Raw genomic sequence first — 27696 nt, 5'->3', positions numbered from 1 at the left:
GATTAATCCCGTGCAGCTAGGCTGCCACACAGTTTAGAGGGAACACTGCTGCTTACCCTGCCCCTGCAAAGGTTGCAGCCATGTGCTCTGGAGCCGCTTGTACTTCATGGCTGCCTGTTATTGAAACAGGCAGCTCCCACTGGCTGGTTTCTACCCAGAAACCAGCCAATGGGATTGTGCTGGGGGGGAGGGAGTGGCTCCTAAAGCTTCTTCTCCTCCTCTCCTCCAGACTCACAGTTTTTAAAGAAAAACTACCCCGCAGCCATGTTTCTGAGCAGCACGCGGGTGGGGTGAGGCAAGCGGGAAGCCTGCCTGGAGTTCCCCGCGGCGTCCACAGGCTGGATCTGGTAGCTTGGTGGCCCGTGGGCCGTATTTTGCTCAGGCCTGCTCTAAACCATCCTTTCCTTCTGGTACCGCATTAGTGACAAATCCAACAGGGAGGGGCACAAAACACTACGGCAGGCATAGGGATGACCAGCATGAACTCGAAGCATGCAGCTTTCTCTGCTCCCATGGAACTTTCTCCCCTGGTAAGTAAAAGAAGGATTATGTTCTTTAAGCCTTGACCACTTCCTCATCAGTGACATAGTTTCTGAAAACTGTCATGTTTGACCATGTTTGCTTAACTAGGGCAAGGAGATAGGGGCAGCCACTCTGGGCACAGAGCTGGCAGGAGAACAAAAGTGGGGCAGGGCAGGATTGGGCCCAGCAGCATCAGCTTTCCCACAGGATTGGGCCCGCCAGCATTGGCCAGACTCCATGCACTGCATAGCCACTCTCCTGCGTCCTGCACTATGGTGAGTGCCCATGCAGGCAGGGGGGTCTGGAGCTGGTGAGAGCTAGTCTGCCCTGTCAGCAGCCTCCTGTCTCCTGTGTCTGGGCTGGGCATGGGGCTTGCATGGCCGAGCTCAGGCTGTGTGCCCGCGAGTCTGGCAGCCCTGGGGCTGGAGCGGAGTGGGGCTGGGGGTGGTTCCACTTTGCATGCAGGCAGTGTGGGGAGAGTGATCCAGCTGCAAGGGCAAAGCTCCGGGCAGTGAGTGGGGATGTGACGTGGCCGCTGAGAGGCAGGTGCCTAATGGGGATGCGTGGGCAGGCACCGACTCTGGGAGGTGCTGCTGGCTGGCACCAAGCTCCTTCATGGCAGAGGCAAGTGTATGCTGGGGTGCAGCTCAGCATGAAGGTGCAGCTCCCCACCCTGCCTAGGGAGCACCTGGCTCTGCAGAACAGCCTGGCTTGTGAAGCAGAATGGAGAGGGCAGCCAGCCAGTGCCCCGGCTCCCACAGCACCAAGACCCAGGGGCGCGAGTGGAGGGGGCACCTCCCACCAGCTTCCAATCTGCTGGCTCCTGGCAGCAGGGGACGGTGTTCAAGCTGTGGGTGCATCCCTGTGCCCCAGTTTGAAAACCACAGTTCTAATGCCTCTTGGGGGCACAGATAGTGTTTGCGTCAGGTGCTACAATGGCACCGCACCTGATTACTGGATGTACCCTTTCAGTGCTAGCCCCAAAAGTGTTGAGTTCGGTGGTGATCTCTACCATTAAGTTTCCACAACTTGCTCCGTGGAGACATGGGAGGAGCACCGTTAGGATAGCTCTGGCGCCAGAGAAACCTGTGATAGATTGGAGACATAATGTGCGTGAGCCTCAGGGGTTGGAAGTGAAAAAGGAGTAAGCGAACCTTGATTTTGCTGGAAGCCAACCCATGCCCTACCTAGTTGCATGGAAAGCAGTCTTAAAAAGTGCCGGCGGCGGGAACGGAACTGTCTGAATGCACAGAGTCTGCATATCTGAGCACACGGAATCCCTTGCAACGGCATGGGATATGAAAGCAGCCCCAAGCCAAGGAAGAAAAGAGTGCCAGAGAGAGGGCTGTGCTGGAGGTAGGGAACATAACCCTTCTCTGACTCCTTAGGGGGACAATCCCCATCTCCCTGCAGCGAACATCTACAATGACTACTCTTCAGATGAGCTCTGAATAGGGACAGGGCTCTCTCCTGCAAGCTTCTCGGAGCAGCTTTCCTATGAGACTCACTTCCTCCGTATGGATGCTTCAATACGTCATGTACCACCCACCATCAGAGTCCCAAGCAATCCGACATGGAAGCAGAGCCAATGTCTGGGAGCAGGGATCAAGCCAGCACTTGCTCTGCTTGGAGGACACTGTGGCCTTGTCTACACTATGCCTTGGGATGGACACTGCTATGCTCGATCCACCAGCCATCCATTTATCATGTCTAGTAGAGGATGATCAATCGATCTGTGAGCATGCACCTGTCAATGCCAGTACTCTAGCTAGATGAGAAGAGCAGCCCCCACTGACCTTACCACACACAAGATGCCGGGGTAAGTATGTCAACTTGAGTATGCGATTTGCCTAGTTGAAGTAGATAGACAGTGCCAGTAAGTGTAGGCAAGGCCCATTTAGGACTAACCAGAAGTCTCTCCTTCCATCAGCATGAGTGCTATATGTACATGCACCAACGCAGATTAGAATCAGTGGGATTCTTTCCACTAACTTGTCTGGACTTTTGGATCAGACCCTAATAGCACAGCTAAAAGACTTCTTAACATGGCTCAGATTTTGCAGGCTTTGGCTAACTCCGCCAGAACTGGGCTCAATGACAGTTTAACTTGTTAAATTTGAATTCACAGGCCATGAACTCAGAGAGTCTACACTACAGGCTGCCGTCAATCACAAAAGCAGAGTGATCAATGTGGAAGAGAAGGTACGGACAGGGGAAAGATGTGGCATACTCTACCGAAGGAGAGACCTTTTTGTAGGAGTTGGGGCTGCTGAGGTGAAATCTTGGCTCAATTAAGGCAATAGCTAAACTCCCCTCTGACTTGAATGGGCCAGGATTTCATCACTGAGAGATCCAATGAGCTTTATAAAAACAAATACAGAACAAAACACCACAAACAGAAATCAAAGGTTCGGTCTTTTCAAAGACTTTGCTAACCTAAGCATTTTGGGAAGCACAGACTCTACCAAAACTCACTGAGGTCCATGAATAGGCCGCCATAGACTTCAAAGGATCCACGCTGGCTACATCTACACTGCAAGGTTTTTGCGCAAAAACCTGCGGAGAGTCCACACCTCAAATGCACTTTTGTGCAAGTAAATCAGCAGTAAAACAGCAAAACAGAGGGCTTTTGCTGGTGTAGGGTAAACCTCCTTCTACGAGGCATAACTCCCTTTTGCTCTATAGCTATTGCGCAAAAAGGCAGGTCTGGATGCTCCAGAAAAAGCACAGGTGCTCTGATGGCCATTCTGTGAATGGCCATCAGAGCTTTCTTGTGCAAGAGCATCCATGCATTGTGGACGCCCTCTTGTGCAAAAGCACATCACTTTTGCGATGCGCTTCTTGCGCAAGAAGCCTGCAGTGTAGACGTAGCTTCTGTGTAAAACAAGTCTCTTAAATCTGCCTATACATGTACATCTGTAAACCATACACAGGTGCATGTCTGTGAATTAAATCCTCAGCATTACAGCTTTGCTCTGGAGCATGAAGATTTGCACATGAAACTCCTAGCAAATTGAGATAAGAAAATACCCCCTGTAATACTTGCTGTCAACAGGACTATGAAGATTAGAGTGTAACAGCTGAGAGTTTAAAAACCATTCACCCGATTCGGGAACAGCTTTTTTTCTGCTCGCCATTGCCCTTTCCAAATGAAATTGTAAATGCTTCCTTAATTGAATCTGACAAATGAAAAGTAAAGGGATTTAAAATAACAAATGGTCACCAAGCTTTCCCTGCAGCAAGGTCAGAGAGACTTGACTGAACTTTAACTCAGCTGTCAAACTAGAAGAGCCAATTTAAAAAAAAAGTGTTGAAAAATACCTGTGTTAAGTTACTAACCAGGAACTGCTCAGTCCTCTCAAAATTTCTTCATTCTTTTTTCAAACCATTAAGAAAACCAAAGCTTTACATTATTCTCTCACTTGTACAAAGTTCTCTACTGGTATACATTGGGATGGGTTTGACATCAATAGAGCCACACCAGTTTACACTAGTGAGTAACTTGGCCCCATGTTGAACTGATGGAGCCAAAGGCAGGAAAGACAAGAGCTTCTTTTAAGAGAGATGTATATTAAATTAACATTTTACCTTTTACCAGACAGACTTTGGTAATACAGTTCACACACAGAATTTTTCTCCGCCTCAACATTGGCTTGAAATGTACTAGTTAGAACTGTGCAGGATCAAAGGGCAGATTATAAAAAGAGACATAAATATGTGGGTGGCTCCAAAATAAGGAAGTGTGACCTACAGGCAGGACTCTCTCAAATGAAACTGCATTATAGCTTTGCCTGTTTTTATCACTGAAAGAGAAACCGGTTTGGGGATTTGACTCCTCCCTACGCTTCCTGGTGGCGCAAAGAGGCTGGCTTAACTTGGCTATTGGGCATTCTCAGGTAGCAAGGCATGAAACACCAAGTATTTCCACATTCTGGCTATGCCTAGCTCCCAGAATGGCCAGACAGCTGGGGGTAGATTAGAGCAGCCCCAAGCCATTTCTAATTTATATAGGATGCCAAATTAGAGTCCTGCACTTGGGACGGAAGAATCCCAAGAACTGTTACAGGCTGGGGACCGACTGACTAATTAGCAGTTCTGCAGAAAAGGACCTGGGGATTACAGTGGATGAGAAGCTGGATATGAGTCAACAGTGTGCCCTGGTAGCCAAGAAGGTGAATGGCATATTAGGGTGCATCAGGAGGAGCATTGCCAGCAGATCTAGAGAAGAGATTATTCCCCTTTATTCGGCTCTGGTGAGGCCACATCTAGAGTATTGCATCCAATTCTGGGCCCCCACTATAGAAAGGATCTGGACACATTGGACAGGGTCCAGCGGAGGGCAACCAAAATGATTAGGAGGTTGGAGCACGTGACCTATGAGGAGAGACTGAGGGATTTGGGTTTGTTTAGTCTGCAGAAGAGAAGAGTGAGGGGGGATTTGATAGCAGCCTTCAACTTCCTGAAGGGAGGTTCCAAAGAGGATGGAGAGAGGCTGTTCTTAGTGGTGACAGTTGGCAGAACAAGGAGCAATGGTCTCAAGTTACAGTGGGAAAGGTCTAGGTTGAAAATTAGGAAAAACTATTTCCCTAGGAGGGTGGTGAAGCACTGGGATGGGTTCCCTAGGGAGGTGGTGGAATCTCCATCCCTAGAGGTGTTTAAGTCTCGGCTTGACAAAGCCCTGGCTGGGTTGGTTTAGTTGGGGTTGGTCCTGCTTTGGGCAGGGGGCTGGACTCGATGACTCCTGAGGTCTCTTCCAGCTCTGTGATAAGTTTTCAACAAGTTTCCAGATAAGCAGACCCGCTAGCAGCAGGGAGAGGAAAAGGGGCTGACACTGCTACTGCTGCAGCACCCAAAGCCCTGAGCCCTTTCAATCACCACCAGAGCGTGACATGACATGTTCAAGGTGGCTCTAAGGGTTGGGAGGTGCCCCCAGCCCCGCCCCTTCTGCCCAAGGCCCCGCCCCTTCCAGGAGTGTGGAAGCGCCCCCACTCCCACCTTGCCCAGGGGCCCAGCATGGCTGCTGTCTCCCCTGCAGGCCAGAAAGCCAGAAAGGCTGCAGAAAGCCCTGTGTGTAAATCCAATAACAGGATAAACTCCCGAGGGGCCTCATTCCAGACTTCTTTTGCACGAGTAATACATACCAATTCACTTTAAGATCCAATTCCTACAGGCTGAAGTAAATGTAAAGTCACGGCTGATAAAGTTTGTGGATGACACAGATTGGCAGACTGGTAATTAATGGTGGGGCCAGGAAAGTTGTATAGAACAGACAGGTTTGCTCGGTAAGCAAGACCCATTCAAACAGAATGCTCTTGAATGCAAACACAAGGTCATACATAAAAGAACCATTTGGGACTTGAATAAAAGCTCTGTGTAGCTTGAAAGCTTCTCTCTCTCTCCTCAGTGGACGATGCTCCAATAAAAAAATATGATTACACCCACCTTAGTGTCTCTAACAGCTCAAAGCAGTCATCGTGGCGGAATCATCATCCAATGGGGGAGTTTTCAGTAGCGCTCTCAGGAATTGGAACTATCCTGACACAATTCAACATTTTCATCAGTGATCTGAAAATATAAAGTAATTAATTTGTGGGTGACACTAAGATTGTCGAAGCTGTTATCAATGACTCTGGACCACTTGGTAACTTGTATAATGATGTATTTGGCTGTATTAAAACACATCTAGGAACAAGGAATGCAGGTCATATCAACAGAAAGGGGAGAAACTATATCCTAGAAGGCAATAAGTATGAAAAGGTTCTAGAAGTCTGATTCAGGCAGGTTGCGTATATGTCTTTCATAAAGGGCCAGCCCTGTGACAGGATCTGATAAATGTTTACATCTGCCTGAGCTGGTGTTAGCACCTGAAAAAGATGCACCTGCGTGCACAGATCCAGCTGTGTATGCTGCAAATGCATCTGAAAGAATGAACAAAAGAACAAGAGAAAGCTGAAGGAGTCTGGAAAAAAGCATGCTGATGTTATTCACTGAAACTAAAGTCTTAGATGTAAGCCAATTGAGATTTAAAAAAAGAACAGTTCTGACAGTCATATACTCTTAATATCCTTAGCATAAATCAAACTGTCATCATTTATCATTTGCAAAGCAGAATTTGATAGTAGGCACATGAAGCAGGAGTGGAATATAAAGGGCATAATTAGTATCAAAACTGAGTACACAGATTTTATGCACAAACCACTTTATAACCTTAAGGTACAAATCTCTAGTGCTCCTGAAAGAAGAGTGTTTGTGGGGGGGAAAGGAAGACACACACAAAAAAAGAAACTGTTAGTCTGAATCTGCAAGAACAACAAGAAGTCCTGTGGCACCTTATAGACTATTAGATTTATTGTAGCATAAGCTTTCGTGGGCAAAGACCTTTCGTGGGTCTTTGCCTATGAAAACTTATGCTCCAATAAATCTGTTAGTCTATAAGGTGCCACAGGACTTCTCGTTGTTGTTAAGACAGGAAAAATGTAAGTTAGATGCGCGCGCACACACACACACACACACACAGAGGAGGGGATAACGCCATCAGCAACTGGACTCACTCCTGAAAAATTCCTCTTGAAACCTCTCCTACTACAGTAAACTTCCGATAATCTGGCACCTTTAGGACCCAGGGGGGTGCCGGATTATCAGATATGACGGACTATCGGAAGGGGGGATTATGAGGGGTCTAGGGTGGGGTGGAGGGATGCCACCCCAGACCCTTCATAGCCCCCCCTTCCAATAGTCCGGCTCTGCCCCAGGCGTCCCCGATTCGGCCGCTGCTGGTCAGTTTCAGCAGTGGCTGAATCAGGGATGCCTGGGGCAGAGCAGATGGGGTGCTGCCGGGTTGGTCCCGCAGCACCGCCCCTCGGCACTGTGAGACCAACCCGGCAGCACCCCAGATGCTCTTGGGGATGCCTGGGACAGAGCAGTTGGGGTGCTGCCGGGTTGGTCCCGCAGCGCCGAGGAACAGCACTACGGGACCAACCCGGCAGAACCCCAGCTGCTCTGCCCAGTCCCCGATTCAGCTGCTGCTGAAACTGACCAGCGGCTGATTCCAGGAAGCCCGGGACAGAGCAGCACCTCAGCTGCTCTGCCCCCGGCTTCCCCAATTCAGCTGCTGGTCAATTTCAGCAGCGGCTGAATCGGGGAATCCAGGCGCAGAGCAGCTCCAATTGTCCGGCAGCCAGAGCACTTCCAGATTCCTGATGGTGCCGGACCATCAGGAATGCCGGAGCATTGGATGCCGGACCAATGGAGTTTTACTGTAGTATTTCTGAGCACCCCATTTAAGAGGAACAATTTTCTGTCTAGACTCCAGGCTTTTAACATTGATCAGGCAGCCACTACTGAATGGCTAACAGAGTGAATCCACTCACCACCTTTGTAAACTAATGTTTTTTCCAACCACTGCTACAATTCCAAGTGCACAGACCCCTCCCATCTGATCTGATTTACTTGGAGAGCAGCTGGACATACCGGTGCCCACAGACTCACAGTGTGAGCACTTCGATTTTTGAAAGGCTCATGTTGTATATTTAAAAATCACAACTTCCTCTTCCCCCCAAGTGAAGACTTCCATTGGGGGCAAGTGACAGTTGAGTGACAGGCTATTTCCAGGAGCTTCCTTGTGCAAACCAAAAAAGTTGCCTGCCCAATACCAGCTGATTCGGAATGTGCCCTACTGATGGAATAATCCAGTTAAAGAATGCTGTGCACCACCGGTAGCTAGCTGCCTTGCTGATGTTTTATCTCACTTTCAGACGTGGGGATTTTGGCAGTTCTTGCTCTGGCGTTTTGGTGCCTTGGCATGAACAGACCTAAGGCTATTGGAACTTCAGTGGAATCAAGTGGCAAGCAGTCTTACAGGGTGCATTTTAATACATTCCTTGGATTCAGTGAAAGAGCAAGTCTCCCTGGCTCTGGCCCATCCCACAATAACACGAGAAAGGCTTTACTCTTCTAACTGGCATATCCCTCACATCTCCCCGCAGAATCTTTACCTGGAGGAACGTCAGCACGAGCAGAACAGCTCCTCTGAAGCCTGATTCAGGGCCAGACTCGACTCTACTATTAGCAGGGGGCCAACAGACTTGCTGGACCGCTGTGCAAGGTGTGTGTGGGGGGATGGGCTGGCTCTGCACTCCCAAAAGGGGCAAGGCCTAAGGCAGAAGGGGCAGGGCTGGGAGCAACCAGCTCTCAAAGCTGCCCAGGGCACACTGGGCATTGCTTTGTTAGCAATTTAAAGAGTCCAGGGCTCTGGCTGCCACTGGTCCTGCAGTAATGATGGCCAGGAGCCCCAGGCCTCTTTGAATCACTCAGGGCAATTATCCACTTTGCCTCGCCTGACTGTCGGGCTCTGTCTGGAACTTAACTCTTGCATTTGCCAACCAGTCTTGACATTTTAGACTTTTGCTGCTGCATGAGGATGATGGCGAGAGGCTTTCATCGTAGCCACTTCAATTTGGTTTCTCTGTTAACAAGGCGAACTGCGAAAGAGATATTAAAATACACTTACTAAGCAAATATGGTTGTGGCTAACAAAGTGCTGCAAGTACAATGCAATGTTTCCGAACACAGCAGCAACAAGATTGTTTTCTAGTGCTGCTTATTAATTTTTGAAGGGGTTGATTTCAAATGCTAGCAGTGTTCTTTAACAAGCTAGGGTTTAAAGAGATAAAAATAGCTAGAAAGCATTAAAATTAGAACCGTGGGCTGCTCTATTCATGTGTTTACAGAAGTCCTATTAACATTAACGAGTTCTGTACCTACAATGCACAGCTGGCATGTTGTATTCTGGGTTCCTCATCTTCCTCTAAAGAAGACAGGGCACAGCTGAAGATTAGACAGTGCACAGAGGTGGACCAGTGCTCTAAGATAGTACAGAGAGGCCAATATCTAGATGCCTGGTTGGTATGAGTCTTGCTCATAGTCAAATGATTACCAGTTTTGGCGTCAGGAATTAATTTCCCCTTTGCTCACATTAGCTGGAACTTTAGGAATTTTTGGCCTTCTTCTGCAGCATAGGGTGTGTTCAGGGCCGACTTATCCATTAGGCACAGTAGGCACTGTGCCTAGGGCCCATGATACTTTTAGGGGCCCACGAAAATGTTTTAATTTCTTTTAAAATCAGGAGAAAAAAAAATGAACTTTTAGGGTTGAACAAAATGTTTTAATTTTTTTCTCACATCAGAAAAAAAATGAAACTTTTAGGGCTCACGAAAATCTATTAAATTTTGCCTAAAACAGAAAAAAATAAAATGTTGAAGTATTTAAAGTGATATCAAAAATAATTTTTAATACTTTTTTTTTTTTTATGGAGGAAGGGGCCCACGAAGGTAAGAGTGTCTAGGGCCCACGAAAGTCATAATGCGACCCTGGGTATGTTGAATCCGCTGGGGTTAGCTCGGCATTTGTCACCAAAGCATTGGCCTCACTCCTCAGGCACTGGATGGCACCTTGGTTTCTCCTGTTCTCGAAATAACCCTTATTTCTCATACAATGAGGTTTACCAGTTATTTCAAGAAAAGGGTTTTCTCTCGAAATAACCACGTTTTAACAGCGTGTGTTATTTCGAAATAGCACTATTCTGAAATAGCGCCATAACGTGAATATGCAAATGAAGTGCAGGATACTTAAATCCCGGCTTCATTTGCAATTTCGAATGTCTTCATTTGCATCCCTCTCTTGAGAGAGGGTGCAAGTGTAGACATACCCTAGGAGATCTACTGTGGATTGAGGTCATGGCATGGCTCTTCCTCTAGTTACACTGGGTGATGCTGCATCTCAAATCTAAAAGGCTGACCATGGGCGGTTAGGCTCTGAGAAAGAAAGGGGGGATTTAACTCAGAGCTTGGCCTACATTTAAACAGAAGCTATAAAACTTCCAAGCTTTTATTTAAAATTGTGGGCCAAGTTCTGCTTGTTACCCCAAAGTAACTCCAGGCTTTATTGTTCCAAATGTGAAAAATGTTTTAAATAATTTTTTGCACAAAAAATTATTATGCACCATTAAATAACTAACTAACCTTTGAGACTGCCATTATTCTTTGTTTATTCTATGTACTCTGGGCAAAATTCATCCCAGAATACAGCACCCTACAGAGCCCTAGGAACCTTATGATGAGGTCTTAAGTGATGCATAAGATCTTGCATGTCCCTTATCCTGGAGTGAATTTCACCCTTAAAAGCGAGGTGGGCACAAACTAACGCAAAAAGAATTCCCTAGGCAGCTACAGTAGTGCTGAATTCATTCATTCATTTAATTTTTTTTTTTTTTTGGTAACATACAAGGAGAGATTGCAATCACAGGAAAGCAGATGAGACTCATTGCGGAAGAGGGGAAAAGTCACAGCTGCGAATACTAAAGGTCCTCAGATAATTCACAGTTTATAGCAACACTTGAAATGGTTCCGAATGTTCTAGTCAAGCATCTGCTTTGTTTATATTTTTTCCTAGCAATGTGAGATTTCAGAGCCCAGAGTTTCTGCTTCACTCCTCGCTCTCAGCAATGGCTTGCAATTTCTTGCCAGAGGGTGCACTTTGCTAATTATCTATCAGAGAGCTGCAGTGTTGTGTGTGTCTGCAGCACCATGACTATGGCTCCTAGGCACTACAACAATGATAAATACTATTAATACATAGTAAGAAGGGAGGAAGTATTAGAGCTGGGATTTGAACATGCAACATACACTGATGCCTAACTCCCTTAAGACCATTTAAAACTCCCAGTCTACAATTTCCGTTCATTTCTATTGATGTGTCATGTGGTTTGATTGAATCAAGGAGAGATATTCAAGGAAGCTGAAAAAACCTTAATGAGGACTCAGTGGTTCTCCCAGCAAAGGCAGTGGGGAATCTCTCATTGACTGATATAGTGTGAGAGGAGACTCGCAGCATGGTATTTAACTGTGCAGGGGGGTCAGCAAAAGGTCTGTGGTCCAGTTAAGTGCCTCTAAAACTCTCAGGCAAAGCTTAAATGCCACTTGCGTGGTACCTAAGATTTGTGCTGGCCTTCTGCACAAGGGTGAGAGTCACCCACACAGACTTCTAAAGCCGGGAATGAAGACTATATGTTTTAAACTAAAAAACAAAACCACCCAATATCCACTGGAAATCTGTGACAGGAAAAATACTAACAAGTCACTAAACAACACCCAGCATTGGGAAAACATTTAGAGTGTTAACACAGTTGTCAAATTAGAGAACAGAGTATTAAAGTTTCAGATGGTGCATTACATCCCCCAGAAGATGTGTTTAAAACTTTTATGATCATATTAATAAGCTATGAATCAATGCTTTAATAGAGTATGAAATATACCCTCATGGCAAACCAGAAAAGAATGTGGCTCTGTATAGTTTTTATACTCCAGGTGCTTTTTACTAAGGCATTAAAAACTGGAAGTACAACATCTGTGTAAGAGACACATAATGGCTGATATGTTCATGAGACCAACATTCATCATTGTGAGCGCTTTGGTTTCTAGGGGTCCATGAAACCATTTCAAACTGAAGTCTCCCATTAGTCCAATGCATAGACAGAACGTGAGAAGGACAGTACAAGCTTTCCCGCTGCACAACTCATCTACGGCTATCTGTCTCATCTCTGATCCAGAGGGGGAGAGGACAGTAATCCCCATGCCCGTTCGTCCCATGCCCTCCCACCTCACGCAGCCCATTGTAGTACCGACTATTGGTACCCACTGCATTTTTGCTCAGCAACTCTATTCAGCAAGGCCACTTTACAGCCATCAAAGAGTAACAACTTTCAATCAAAAACGGATTAAGAAGAGCTCTTGTGCAAAAGGAGGTTTTTGTGCAAAAAGGCGCCATCTACACAGTGCTTTTTTGTGTAAAAACCTCTTCCAGAAAAAGGATCAGAAGATAATATGCAAATGAGAGTGAGATATGCAAATGAGCGCTCCATTTGCATTTCCTCTTCCAGAAAAAGTTCGTAGTGTAGCTGTAGCCTCAGAGCAGCAATCAGAGGATCTGTTTTCCATTTCCTGTTCCCTGATCCAGGCAGTTCCCTAAGAGCTTCTTCTATTCAAGAGAAGGAAGGTCGATTTGGACCCCGAGCAATGCTCCCTCTACTCTTTTCCATCCATATGTGGATTTTTTCCATCCATGAGCAGAATAATTTTTACGTGCCCCGAAGCATGTGGGAATGTGCACTACCAGTAGGCACAAAACCTAGTTGTGGGCACTATGCTAATCAGCTAGGCAGCATTTGAAACTCTCCTGAGCAGCTTCACAAACTCACAGCTTATAGAGAACACTGATGTCCCTGGACTCCTCCTACATGAAAAACCAACCAATCATCCACAACAATTTTGCCATCAGAGCTTTAGCTTCAATCCTTGGCAATAGTCAGGACGGGCACATCTCACGGGGGAGTGTCTATAATATTCCCATCAGAGGGGCAGCCACGTTAATCAGCATCTGCAAAAACTATGAGGAGTCCTGTGGCACCTTTAGGATTAACCGATTTATTTTGGCATAGGCAACATGTTGGGAGTGCATGTGGGGCCACATGTACTGTGTTGGGGGTGCACTCGCCCAAGGCAGGAGGGGCCAGCGAGCAGCTGGCAGTGGGCTAGCAGCTGGAGGACCAGTGCCAGCAGCAGGAGTCTGCACCCCTCCCTGCCCCCCTGCACTCACCAGCCATGGCGGTGGGAAAAGTGAAGGCCAGGTGATTCTAGCCCATGCAGCGCCGCTCCCCTACCATACCGTTCTGGTGAGTGCAGGGCAGAGTGCGGTGCAGACCTCTGCTATTTCCACCTGCCCTGCCACTTCCCTATGGGTGAAGCAAGGGTAGGGGTGGAGTAAGGGACAAGGCAGGGGTGGGGAGAGGCAGGGCCTGGAGTGGAAGGGGGTGGTCCCGGCCCTTCCCTGGGCAGGGGGAGGGCACATGGCTAGTGAACCCCCTCTTCATGGCAAAGACCCGTGGAAGCTTATGCCCAAATAAAGCTGTTAGTCTTAAAGGTATCATGAGACTCCTTGTTGTTTTTATAATATTCCTACATCTCTTCAGCAGTGCACTTTAGCTTTCATGCTGGGCATGAAACCAAATCCTGGTGCAAGACCGAGCTCCACAACCTACACTGAGAGAAACTGTATCTTTGCTTCACAAATGATTTTAAATGCTGTGGATTCAAGACTCGCAAAACAACGATTTGACTTTCTGTAACAAAACACCTAATTTATTCTTATTAAGAAAGAAAAAGTTTCCGGGGAGTAACAGATCAAAACAGATGTCAAACCGGCTTACACAGTAAAAAAGTTACTTTTAACAGCAGCTCTGGCTCATTATCTGGTTTTCTCCAGAAACTTATAGGTAGCTGAAACGTTCCACCCTTACCAGCTGGCAGTTCATAAAATTATATAAGCTAACACCTTGTTTCAAGTGTTGTAGCTATATCTGGGCCCAGGATATTAAAGAGACAAGGTGGGTAAGGTAAATACTTTTTATTGGCCCAGCTACCGGTGGTAAAGGGAGACAAGCTTTCGAGCTACACGGAGCTCTTCATAGCTTTGAAGTCTGACACTTTGACCAACAGCATATTACCTCACCCACCTTTTCTCTCTAATTACTAATTTTTATAAGATGAGGTTCGTTCTCTACTGGGGATGGTTACACGAGAAGAGGAGGAATGTTTGGGGATTGTTTACACACATCCTGCTATGCTTAAATTGGAGACATCAAAGCCAAAAAACCACAATGCCTTGAATTCCCTTTAAATTCCTCAAATTGTCATTAAATCTTTAATGGTGTCCCGGGCTCCTCTCAGCAGTGATGCTGAGCTGGTGCTCCTCTGCCCAACCCCACTAGGGTCAATGGTCGATAATACTCGATATCGTCCTGTGGTTATTTCCGGGCTCTTTAAGCCAATGCGAAAGCGGCATGGAAACTTGCTGGGCACCCTACACTGGTTTCACATGCAGCCAACATCTCAAGTCACAGCACTTCTCACTCAAAGGAAACCTTCTGGAAAGAGGGTCAAAACAGCAGTTGCATTTAAAGAGTTAATTATCCAAAATGAAAGAGAAATGCTTCTTCACATGTAACCTTTCGTGCCATTGGCCTAAGCAGAATGGAGGCCATTCTCCTGTAGAAACATACAGTCTAACATGCTGCTTCACAACAGGCTGTATCTGTTATAGACATTTGCATTCAAATGCGGAACAACTCCTCCGCCTCATTATATTTAGAATTATGAATCCTTGGTGTGTCTAAATATATTCCAAAGAGATGAGCCTCGGAAAACTGAATCTTTAATCTGGGGCAAGTACTGGAGAATCTGGTGAGATACAGCAGCAACTACCATTAGTACATGCTTCCTCTCCTTCCCTCTCCCACTTCCATTTGATGAAGTAGGAAGGAAGTATACTGGAGCATTACTGATGGAAAACAGGAACATATGCAGATAATCTCTGGCTGACAGGGCCAGGGCATTAGCATCAGGCATGGGCCAAGGGCCAGGAACAAATTACAAGGAATCAGGCAGGGTTGGAAGACAGAAGATGAGAAGTGGGAGACAAACTAGTGGGCAGGATCCAGAGCCATTTACAAAGAGTCATTCCAAGTCAGAATACCAAGAGAGCAGGGTCAGCAGACAGGAACAGGCGAACACCATACCAGTACCCATAGCAGAATGAAGTCCAGTCATACAACCAACTTCCTGGTTCCTCCTCTGGCTTAAATAGAGGCTATAGCTAATCAGGAGCCTGGAAACTCACCCAATCAGAATGCAGAGGCCTCGATGGAGCTTCATGGGCCCCAGTCCCAGCCAATATGTGAGAGCTGCCAGGTGGCTGGCTGGAGCGTGACGACGCCCACGGACCTGGGTTCGAGACCCGCAGGTACTGACATGATATAAGGATTTTTCCATAATGGTATACCATGCTAAAGGCTAAGAGAGACTTCATGTCCTCTGCCATTGTGGTGACTATATCCTGCCTTGAAACATGTATCCAGACCCTAAATCACTATCTGACATGGCTGCTTCTGCACCACCTTAGGAGCCAGCTCTGCTCTGTTTAGGGAGGGATAGCTCAGTGGTTTGAGCATTGGCCTGCTAAACCCAGGGTTGTGAGTTCAATCCTTGTGGAGACCATTTAGGGATTTGGGGCAAATATTTGTCAGGGATGGTACTTGGTCCTGCTGTGAAGTCAGGGGACTGGACTCAATGACCTTTCAAGGTCCCTTCCAGTTCTAGGAGATAGGCAATCTCCATTAATTTAAAAAAAATAATTTAGTCTGCTTAGACCTGGTTGCACATGTCTCCGAGATCATTGATTCTCCCACATCCAGGATGCCCACTCTGAACAAAAGCAGCTGCTCCCAAGATGAAACACAGAATTCATCCCGTTCGTGGAGCCAGACATTATGGAAGAAACTCTTCACTTTGGGAAAGGAAAAGTATTTAAAAACTACCTCTTTAAATATGGCTGCCATTTTTGACCCTCTCCTTGCTGAAAGCTTTCCCTTTGCTGAAGGGTGCTGTGAGTTGAGACATTGGCTGCATGGTAATCTAGTGTAAGATGCTAGGCAAGTTTCCATGTTGCCTCCACTTTGGTTTAAACAACCTCACACAAGGGCGATCACCCAACTTTATCGACCACTGGTGGAGGTGGGCCAGCGGAGCACCAGCCCAGCATCCATACTGAGAGGTACATGGGTGCAAAAATTAAAGACTGAATGAATTTCTGAGAACAGACATATGAATCGGAGCTTGGAAGGAAGGCAAGGCACACTTTTTCGACCTTGACTGGCAAAGAACCATCGCCAAATGTCACCATCCACCACCATTATTCTGGTGCTTTCAGTCACCTCCAGTCCACAGCAGGTGAAAGATGTCCATCTGCATGCACACTCCCTGCTGAGAGAGATTGTCAAATCAGCTTTTGAATAGGGAAATTGACTATCTCCTCTGAAGCATGCCATAGTTTTGCTAATTCTCAAGAAGCCACCTCTGAACCCAGCACACTTTACAAACTACGGGCCAGGGCAAAATCTGACACTTTTGAGCAAAATAATTGAGAGAAAGTAGTAAAGAACCATCTTCAAATACAAGCTCTTTGGGGCAGGAACTGACTTGGTTATCTGTGTGTACAATGCATACCGTAACGGGGTATGACTGTAATACAAGCAAACAAATCTACCTCCAGAGAGCTTAGCTGTAGATCTCCATGGTGCTTGAATCTTTCCCCTTTGCTTATAAACATTAATATGAAGCCACAAGGCAAATGTGTGTCTCAAATGTTAGAACTTTCCAGGGCATACCCAGCTGATGCAAATAACACCACCTCCTACACTTACCCCAAATGATCCTCTGGATGTCAGGCAGCTAGCTGGATGAAGATGAACCTACCCAGAAGATGACAATGTTTGTGGGAAGATGGAAACGCTGCAGAGACTCTGTATCTATTATTGCCTCACCCTCCAGCATAGGAATTGTCACGCCATCCTGAAGATGGACCCAGTTGCTTCTGGATATGCAAAAAACAACATTACAAAAATGCTTTCCTTCTTCTTTGACCAGCCAAGAGACTGCACTCATCTTAGCAAACACAGGTCTGACCATGGCGAGTCAGGTCTTTGTAACTTCCATATTCCCAGTCATCAAAAGTGCTTCAGCATGGACCCAAATGCAGCACCTGTCTCCTCAACTGCAATATTTACCTGTGGTGCTTACGTGAGCACCTCAGAATCTTTACTGCATTTATCCTCGAAAACCTCTGTGAGGTAGGGAAGTGTTATCCCCATTGTACAGACAGGAAACTGAGGCACAGAGAGACTGAATGACTTGCTCAATGTCTCACAGGAAATGTGTGGCAGAGCAGGAACAGATCCAAGGTCTCCTACTGATGAAGCTAGTGCTCTAACCACTGAACCATCCTTCCTGATGAATCACTGAGAGCACAATACCTCACTGCTCCCCTCCCCATAGAATACTGGGTCACATTTATAGTCTTTGTGTTAATCACAGCTACTCAGAAAACTGCAACGCAAAAGAAATTACAAACAACTGAAGTCATGTTTTTGAAAAATTGAGCAGATTCCCTTCCTGACCCCATATTCTGACCAGCTTTGGCATAAATCATCAGAACCTTCCATAGTACTGGCCCAAAATGCCTCAGAGACTATTGTTTTCTTTGTGACAATGGCCCTCCTCGGGAACTATGAAGCTGACAACCTCAAAAATCAAGCTCCTGAAAGTGGGAGACAGAATTCTTTTAGCAACAGTTAGAAGTCATTCCTGAAAGAGTTCAGAAGATCACAGTTCTCATTGCATTTACGATGACATGTCAAAATCACTTCCGGCCAAACAAAGGAGAGGGGAGAGAGAGAGAGAAAAGAAAAGAAAGAACAGAGGAAAGCAGACAAAAGAAAGAGTAAATAAATTGAAAACGAAATAAAATCAAAAAACCCAATACTGCAAGCAATCTACAAGTAATTAGGAAGTAAAATCACACCATCAGGCAATTGAGAATTAGGTAATTTTGGATGAAAAATTAGGTAGTGCAGCAACGTGTACTCTTACAAGAATCAAGATACAGATCATGCAGATTTTCTCTACAGGAAATGTTAAAGATTTGTCTTGAAACGCTCATTTTTCTGAAGTGGCAATTCCTCTTCATTTGCTACTTGGAGCAAATTTGCTACTCAAAAAGCTTAGCGATTTTTAAGTGGATGGAGAGACGTCCATTTATATACGATGTATTTATGAATACATAAAATGTCAACTAAAACAAGATGGAAAAGGTAATCTAATGAATATTCCTTAGTTTAGCTCCTTTATTCTATTTCTTTTCTTTATGTATTTCTTAATATACACCAATATGTACATCCTGCTGAAGAAGAAATACATCAGTATTGTAACCGACGTGTAGTCAATACTGAAGTCATCAATACAATCAACCTCAGTGATCAAATCAAATGATCCCAAATGATCGTCTGGACATCATGCAGCTAGCTGGATGAAGATGAACCTACCCAGAAGACGATGATGATTGTGGGAAGATGGAAATGCTGCAGTGACTTTGTATCTATTATTGCCTCACCTTCCAGCACAGGAGTTGTCACTCCACCCTCAAGGTGGACCTGGTTGCTTCTGGACATGCAAATGATGACATTACAAAAATGCTTTCCTCCTTCTTTGACCAGCTAGAAGACGGCACTCATCTTATCAAATCAAGATTCCTTTGAAGCAAATCTTCTATCGGTCTCACAATACTTCACTCTGGCATAAAAATGAACTTTGTTTTTAAAATAGCACCTCTAACTGTCTATCAATGTCACAAAGAAAACTTCCCCTGCCTCTTAAGCATTCCTGAATCTGAACTGTATGTTGAGGATCCATTTATAAGGGATTAATAAAGAGTAAATAATAATTATGTAGAAAAGTTATAGTCTTTGCAGTCCTTGAATAGTTTTTGATCAAAGAACTATCTACACTACCAATATTAAATGAATCTGTCACCTTATTTTGCTCTTAACTATCAGTTTCCTTTCCTACAAACAAGCCAGCCAAAAAATGAAGAGCTACCCTGAACATGTTTCTATTGATATTTTTGCTATGAATTCCAGTACCTATTGCCAGTACTCATGGCAGGGTATTTGCAGCCTTGGGTGGACAATACAGAGAGTAGCTGGGATTGCAGTAGTCTGTGCACAAGTCTGCTACAAGACAATTTTATTCATAACTCATTTTGTTTCAATGTGCTGGTAAGCAATACAGCCCCAGTATCACTCCTCAATACTATAGACAGTACTATTCATAATGTCCCCCAGTGCCTCTGTGCCAGTTACATTGGGTATTTAGGCTCATTTATTACAGTAATCAATGCCACTATTTTTCTCATGTACTTTATCATCATGCATCTATTCTCCCACTGTCTTATCTTCCCCAGAATGCCGTGTTTTCTGTCATTTCTTTCCTTACCTAGACTCTCACAATGCACCATAATACCACAAGTATGCTTCTGATTAGAGAATTACTGCATTAGAGATTTAGAAAATGACCTGTTGAACAGTACATCTTCTCAGGGAAGGGGAAGTTATTTTCATTGCACGGAATAGTCCCTTTATTGCAATCATTGTTAATCATACTTCAAAAACCTTTGCAGAAGTAAAGGGCAAGAGAGATGAGAAAGATAGTTCTCTTCTCCCCAGGCATAGACTTGGAGACATGCTGGGATCATAGTGGGATTCAGCTGATTAGCTGTTTTGTTTTTCATCAATGTGTCCTATATTGTGGCTAGGTCTATGATGAGGAAGGGTTTGCTGAAAAGAGATAGTCCTGGGGAAAGCAGGGTTTTAATGGCAAAGGAGGGATGGGGAGAGGGAAAGTAAGTTTAAACTAAATAAACCCAGGAAGAATAGATGCTTACCTTAGACCATAGTCCAGAGCTGGGCAAGATGCGGCCCGCCTAACACTTTAATCCAGCCCACGGATTGCATCTGACTGCTTTCTATTTATATCCTGCTGCCCATGTGTAGCCAGACACAAAACCCCATCTTGTTTTTCCACGAGCCCCATCTTGTTTCCCCCCCCCCCCCAGAGAGCAAGAGAAAGGCAGTCAGCCTTTGATGCCCTGGGAACACAGGTTTGCTGCCTGTCCCTGACTCTACCATAAACAGAAACCAGACAGTAAATGGGCTAGCTGACGATCCGGGGCCTCCCGTCGCCCTGATGGCTAGTACCAGTAATTGACACGCCTGCACTGTCCCAGAGAGGAATCTTCGCCCATCACATACCAGAGGTGCCCATTGTCTGCATTTTCCCAGGTGTAAATTATGCTTTGCACCCTTCGTGGGAAACTTGGCATTCAAAGCCATTTTTCCTAATTGGCCACTTGAGCCCAGGAAGAAGCCTACATGACCCAAGGGGTATAAAAGAGGTTCCGCTGCCCACCCCATTTGAGCTCCAATCATCTATACCTGCTGGCAGGTATTGATTGTCTCCCGAGGTCTGTGGGACGCCCAACCTCGCCCTACTTCTTCCCGAGGGATTGAGAGAAAGACGCTGGCCACGCCAAGTCTGGAACGCAGGGGTGAGACTATATACCTGCTATGTGTCTATTTTGCATGCATTTAATAAGAGCTCAGAGAACCAAAGGGTTTCATGGTACCTGTAAGTGACTTATTAGTGTAATTTCTGTCCTGTCCTTTGTAGTGTCTGTGTTATCTGTAACACAGTAGTAGCATTTAACAGCTAAGTTTACCCTGTAACAATAAAATAGTAACTGTTTAAGCTTTAACCTGACTCCTTCAGTTGCTGTAACAGAACCAAGCACAATTTAAAAGAACTTCAGCCGGTCATAAGGGACTCACTGCCCTGACCGTCGGCTGACACCATGGCACTGAATTTCCCGGCAGTGCCTCCGGCAGCAGGATCCTATTTAAATGGCTCATGACTCCCAGTCGTGGCACTAACCTGGGAGAGGCTGGAGCCGCGAACCTTTTAAATAGCTGCAGAACCCCATGTGGCTGCCAGGCAAAGCAGTAGTGGCAGGGCCAGGAGCCACAAACCCTTTGCTGTATTTTTAATCTGGGGATAAAAGGTTCATCACCTTCCTCCATGACCACCTACCAAAATTCATTAAGTGGCCCTGCCTTAGTCCATCCAGTGCTTTTCAGCACACTGGGCTACCCACATTCTCCATGCTTGCTTGGCAGCTGCCATGTAACCTAAGTCCTCCCATTTCAAATTATATTTTTCCATGTTGATAATTGTATGCTTCCAAGTCATCCTAGGCCTACCCCTCTTCCTTTTGAATTTTCTGGCTTCCAACTGAGATCCATAATCGGTAGTCGTATTACGAATGCATTCGTAACACATGCCTTAGAGCCACTGATGTCGTCTCTTACAAATTATTTGTCATAGAGACCTCACTTTAGCCATTTTTCTAACCCTCATTGTTCATTTTTTCCCCTCATAGCTTACTCCTAATATTCTCTGCACGCACTTATGATTAAACGCATCTAACTTCTGAGCATCTGTTTTCTTAAGTTGCCAGGTTTCACTGCCATAGGTTGCTATGGCTACAAAGATGGCTGAGTAGATGCTTAATTTTGTATGTAAGGATATGGCATTAAGTTTCCAAATGTTCCTAAGTTTACTCAAGGCTGAATTTGCTTTGCCAATAGGCTTGCCAGATGGCTTAACAAAAAATACTGAACCCTGCTCCCCCCTATAAAAAAGGACCACGGGAAAATATGCTGTTGAGAAAAAAAAGGGGGAGACCAAAGTTGTTAAGAAAAATAAGGGGGGGGGGCACTGCGCCTTTAAATGGCCCCACGCTCCTCACTCCCCCACCATCGCCAGATGCGGCAGGGGAAAATTGTCCCTGCCAGGCTTCTGTCTGAGGGAAACAGGGAATACATTTCACATGTCCGATATTTTCTTTTTTTTTTTTTTACCGGATGGGGGGCCTGAATAACAGACAGTCTGGGCGAAAACAAGACACCTGGCAACCCTACAATGCTTCTTCTTCTTTCCTCAGTGCATGTACCCTCTTGGTTTACTGTGCTTCCAAGAGATCCGAATCAATCTACCCTCTCGAACTGTTCACCATCAGTTTTGATGTTTAAATCCTTATCTCCACTTACCAAGCTTTTACATATCTCTACATTGAATCACAGCCCTACCTTCCCTATCATTTCTTTTTTATTTTTTGCATGAGCCACAGATGCTTCAAAAAAGTTAGGAAATCAAAAAGTTAAGGATGCCCTTTGGACCTTATGCCCTTTGTCAACAAAAGGCAGGATTTAACGAAGTGGCTGCATTCTAGTTTTTCCTACAGGATCTGTGCCTTAGTTAGGCATGCCTCAGGAGCCTTTTCAAAATATTTATTCAATATGTTCCTGCTCAAGTACAGGATTCCTTGTCTCATTAATGAATACCATCACTTAATGAGGCAGGAGTCTCGGGGTCCTCTGGACTGCTGCTTCATTATTACTGTCCTGCATCATTCACCATCCAATCTGTGCACTGAAGGAGACAAGGGTCTTGCTGAAACAAAAAACAGTAAGTGATCATGTAATTAGAAACACACCCGCAGACACACACAAGGGGGCTGAATTAAGGATGCAAAGGCATCCTTAACTTTGCCATTTCTTGTCCTCAGAGTGCCTCACTTCGCAGCCTTTCAGTCTTTTAACAGTTTTGAAAAGATTTCTGTACGTAATTTTCTTTGTTTGACCAATCTCTCTCACATACACACATCCTCACTTACCATAAATCGCTCCATCTGCTGCATGTTGTCCAATTAAGCCCCGTAGGAATAGTAGGAATACAGAAGGTATTTGTCAAATCCCTGCCTAGCTCACAGCCGCTATTCCTTAAAATGCAGCTCACACACAGAGTCCCACTGCCTTATCACTTTTTAAGTGGCTTCTTTCCTTGCCTATTCACACAACATGTGCTTCCAAAGCTAGCTTTTGTTGGCATAGATTCCATCAAAATGTCTTTTAGAGTACATAGAGCATGTCAGATAATTAACGTCCAAAGACGAGACAAATCATTTCAATCTCCAACTTTTCTCTTTCCTTAACTTTTAGAGCTCTGTGAAATTTCCAGATTTTACTTGCCACAAACTTCTCTTTATTTAGCCTTGAAAAGGCAAAACTGTGGCCATGATTCATCAAGATATTAAGCACACGCCTAAGGCTGAGCCCACAATTAGACCCATTGCCTGAAATGGGACGACCTGTGTGTCTAATGTTAATCAAGGGCTTAAATGTCCTGTTGAATCTGTCTTCTAGTAGCTCCCTAGACTGATATGGCTTCATGCACACACTGACACCTCTTGTTTTTATACTCTATAATACCACGTATATTAAGTTTTTCTTAATATAGCACTTTTTGCCAGTAGATCTTAAAACACTTTACAAAGTGAAGTCAGTTTCATGAACCCCATTTTATGGATGGGGAAACTGAGGCAAACAGCAGGGTAGCAACTTGCCCAAGCTCACCCAGGAGAGCAGTGGCACAGCTAAGAACAGGGCCCAGATCTCCTAAGAGCCATAGCGGGTTGCTATCTAGTAGACCACTACCACGTAGCATTACTTTTTTCTCATGAACATACATTTGTGGGTGTGACTACAGGGCGTTTGAAATTGCTTCTAGACACCTTGTTCTTTAGTGGATGTACACGGGTGTAAATGAGATCAGAATCTGGCCTTTCATTTCTCATTCTACACACAAATGTTGTGTGTGCTCCCAAATGATTTTCGTTTCTTTCTGCTATTTTCTCCATCTCTATGCCTTATAATACTGAGTACTATATTCCTGCTGTGTCCTCAACAGTCTGCTATAGAGAACTGGAATCATTTCCACCAGCCTTGAAGAACTCTGTTCATGCATTATTCAGTTTGCTTTGTTTTGTTTGTATTATTACTTCTATACACTCAGCCACGTCTTTTAGTGTTGTAGCCCCAATAGCAGCACCACATTCTAAAATGTATTCAGCAGAGCATATGGTTATCCCATTGGGGATATATTCTACTCTCAGTGGGACTCGGAAGGGGGACTCATCAACTAGAGAATATCCTAACCTCCCAGGAGAATACCTTAACCAGGGAAGAGGGGGGTCTCAACCTCTCTTGGTGAAGTTGTCATGCTGCATATAAATAAAGAGCCATGGGAACACAGGGACTGAATTAGGGTCTCCCACAACCTAGGAGTATGCAGCCTACAGTCCGAGTGCGATTCACCATGGTTAGTTCCTGGCGGGCCACCAGAAACTTCATTCACCTGCCTGCCCACAGGTTCAGCTGCCTGCTGCGGTCCACTATTCCTGGCCAATGGGAGCTGTGGGACGTGTTGTGGGCCAGGCCACCGCTTTCTGCGGCTTTCATTGGCCAGGAATGGCGAACTACAACCAATGGGAGCTGCGAGTAGCCATGCCTGGAGGTGCACAGGAAAATGAAGCATCTGGCAGCCCGCCACGGGCTAACTCAGGTGAATCACATCTGGCCAGCAAGACAATTATTGCCTATCCCTCACCCAACCACTGGATTCTAAGGGAGTGGGGGGAGGAGCTCACTCTATCACTGGCCCAATGAATATTTGATTATTTTTACACATCTTCAGCAGGAGGGATTGGCTTCAGTATACGCCACAGCCTGGTTTTTAGGGCACTTTCCCAGGAAACGGGAGAGCCGAGCTCAAGTCACCACGGCACATCAGAAAACTGAACTTGGGTCTCCTACCCTGGGGTGGTCCGTGCGTATTGGACGACTCGGCCTTTGCCTAGGGCGCCGCGTTCAACGGGGCGCCCAATGATGACGTCACGCCATTGAGGGCTGTGCAGGCGGGGGCGCCGAGCGCGCATTCCACTTAGGGTGCCAGCTGCCGGCAGCCTGCCTCGGGCCGCCCCTCCTCCTACCTACCAGATGACGGTGCTAACCACGACACTAACGAGGCAACTCAGGCCAGCAGCACATACCACTACTGTTTTTTCTTGAAAAAGGACTGACCTGGCTTTGGCACATAACTCCGGGAGATGGTACATGGTTGGTGCCTAACTCCCTTTGCAGGGTGGGGGCGTAGGCCACATCCCTTTCCTCAGCAATTCCTATTGGCTAACTTAGGCAGCTCTCCATCAGCTTTTGTGAATCTCATTCTTAGGTGTCTCTCTCCATGCATTGTACAGGGAGCCAGAGCTCCTCACACAGAGAGGGCAATTCCATGCGGCAGGAGGGAATCTCAGTCCCTCCTGTGAATCCCACTCACATGCTTCTTCCCCTTCTTTCAAAATTCAGATCCCTGGATCGGTCAGTGTTAAAGATGGCTGTGAATGAAAGACCATGCGAGGAAAAGGAAGAGGATATTCACAGATTCGGATTTAAAACCAGAAGGGATTCCCATGATCATTTAATCTAACCTCCTGCATTACATAAGCCACAAAATTCACCCAGTAATGTCCTGCATCCAATCCATACTTTTTGGTTGAACTAGAATACATGTTAAAAAAGAAGCCACAAAATCATTCTGGATTCAAAGACACCCGCCCCCCACCCCAGATAGATAACCCACCACATCCCTAGATACATTTTTCTAATGGTTAATTATCCTTACTTATAAATGTACACTTTATTTTCAGTTTGAATATGTCTAGCTTCAGCTTAGAGCCAAGTGGATTTGTTCTGCCTCTTTATAATACGTTACAGCCCTGTACCATCAAAAAGCTTCTCTCCTTCTAGACCAGAGGTGGGGAACCTAAGGCCAGGCTTGCCTGGATCCAGGTCCCGAGGCTTAGCATTGGAGAGCCCGCACTGGTGTTGCAGTCCCTTGTCGTCTCCCCGCAAGGCTGGAGCACACAAAATCTACTAGCCTGGGCCCTCATAGGCTCTGGTGTGTGAGGGAAATGTGGAGAGTGTGGGGACTATATCAGTGAGGAACTTTTTTTGTTGTTGTTCTCACTTGTACGTGACCCCTGACTGATTTTTCTGTGGGTCAGTGGCCCCTGACCAAAAAATGGTTCCCCGCCCCTGTTGTAGACCACCAAGTCACCTCCTAACTTTCTCTGAGGTAAATTAAAGAGGCTGAGCTCATTAAGTCTTGCACTTTAATGCAGTTTTCTCAGAGCTCAGATTGTTCTAGTAGCCATTTTCTGAATCCTTTGTAATTTGTCATCCTTTTTGGAATGTGGCTTTCAAGAGAGCAATCTTGGAGTCACTGTGGATAGTTCTCTGAAAACATCCACTCAATGTGCAGAGACAGTCAAAAAAAATCAGGCAGAATGTTGGGAATAATGAGGAAAGGGATAGATAATAGGATAGAAAATATCATATTGCCTCATATAAATCCATGGTATGCTCACCACTTAAATACTGCATGCAAATCTAGTCGACCCATCTCAAAAAAGATATATTGGAACTAGAAAAGGGACAATAAAAGGCAACCTCAGCTTCCAGATGAGGAGAGATTTATAAGACTGGGATGTTTCAGCTTGGGAAAGAGATGACGAAGAGAGGGGGACATGATAGAGATCTATAAAATCATCACTGGTGTGGAGAAAGAAAATAAGAGCTGTTATTTACTCCTCATAATACAAAAACTAGGGATCACCAGATGAAATGTACAGGTAGCTGATTTAAAAGAAACAAAAGGAAGAATTTCTTTCACACAAACCACAACCTGTGGAACTCTCTGACATAGGGTGCTGTAAAGGTCAAGATTGTTATAGGGTTTAAAAAAGAACTAGATAAATTTATGGGATAGGCAGGGCTGCAAAACCATACTTTGAAATGTTCCTAACCTCTGTTTACCAGAAGCTGGGAATGGGCATCAGGGGATGGATCACTTGATGATTCCCTGTTTTGTTCATTTGCTCTGGGGCACCTGGTGTTGGAAGACAGGATACTGGGCTAGATGGACCTTTGGTCTGACCCAGTATGGCCATACTTATGGTCATGCACTACAGTGTTGAGCATAGCATAATGAACCTAAAAAGAAGAGACGATAGCAATGGCTGCAATATGGCTTAAACATTGCATAAAAAATGCAAGAAGCAGTCTGGATCAACACACAGAAGTGACTCTCTTGTGAGCAGTCAGCTTGAGAAAACTATTACTAAGAACGTTTGCTTTGTGTAAACTCATCTTGTATCACTGCAGGTGCTTCTGAGGCATAGTCTATGCTAATACACTAAATTGTCCTAAGTTACATTACTGCAGCTATAGGAATAATTTAACTGGAGTTGACGTAGCTTAGGTCGACTTACTACAGTGTCTACAGTATGCTGTGTTGATGGGAGACACTCTCTTGTCAACTTACCTTACTCTTCTCATTCTGGTGAAATACCTGTGTTGACCAGAGAGCATTCTGCCATTGATTTACTGGGTCTTCACCAGACCTGCTAAATCTAGCCCTGATGCATTGATTACAACAACCTCAATCCCCAGTAAGTGTAGACACAGCCTAATTAGGCAAAGGTATACTTCATTGTGTGGGTAAGTTCTTATAGTAGGAAAAGGAGTGGCCAATACCATTCTGAAAGGGTTTGGTATTTATGTTAGAGAGTCAGAGTCTAGTGTTTACTTTCTCTTTGCCCTCCTTACACATCTCGTCTAAAAACTTCCAGGAAATAAGAAAGAGAAACTCTGATATTTCTGGATGACATGGAGATCAACTTGCTTTGCAAGCAAAGTTGTGCAAATATAGGAATTAT

General features: G+C 45.3%; 1 protein-coding gene across 4 annotated transcripts in view; it reads right to left on the bottom strand.

Annotated features, from left to right (window-relative positions):
• PAK5 (p21 (RAC1) activated kinase 5) overlaps positions 1-27696 on the bottom strand; it is a 229998-nt gene that overhangs the window by 159383 nt on the left and 42919 nt on the right. For all 4 annotated transcript variants that reach the window (XM_075925680.1, XM_075925678.1, XM_075925681.1 and 1 more), the window contains exon 2: positions 5965-6087. The gene's annotated coding sequence lies outside the window, so the exon portion shown is untranslated. The remainder of the gene's footprint in view (positions 1-5964; positions 6088-27696) is intronic.

Source organism: Pelodiscus sinensis, chromosome 3 (genome assembly GCF_049634645.1).
Source record: "Pelodiscus sinensis isolate JC-2024 chromosome 3, ASM4963464v1, whole genome shotgun sequence".
In the NCBI taxonomy this organism is placed as follows: Eukaryota; Metazoa; Chordata; order Testudines; family Trionychidae; genus Pelodiscus; species Pelodiscus sinensis.
The sequence above is the reverse complement of the archived record's forward strand: the minus strand, read 5'-3'. Positions and strand labels throughout refer to the sequence as shown.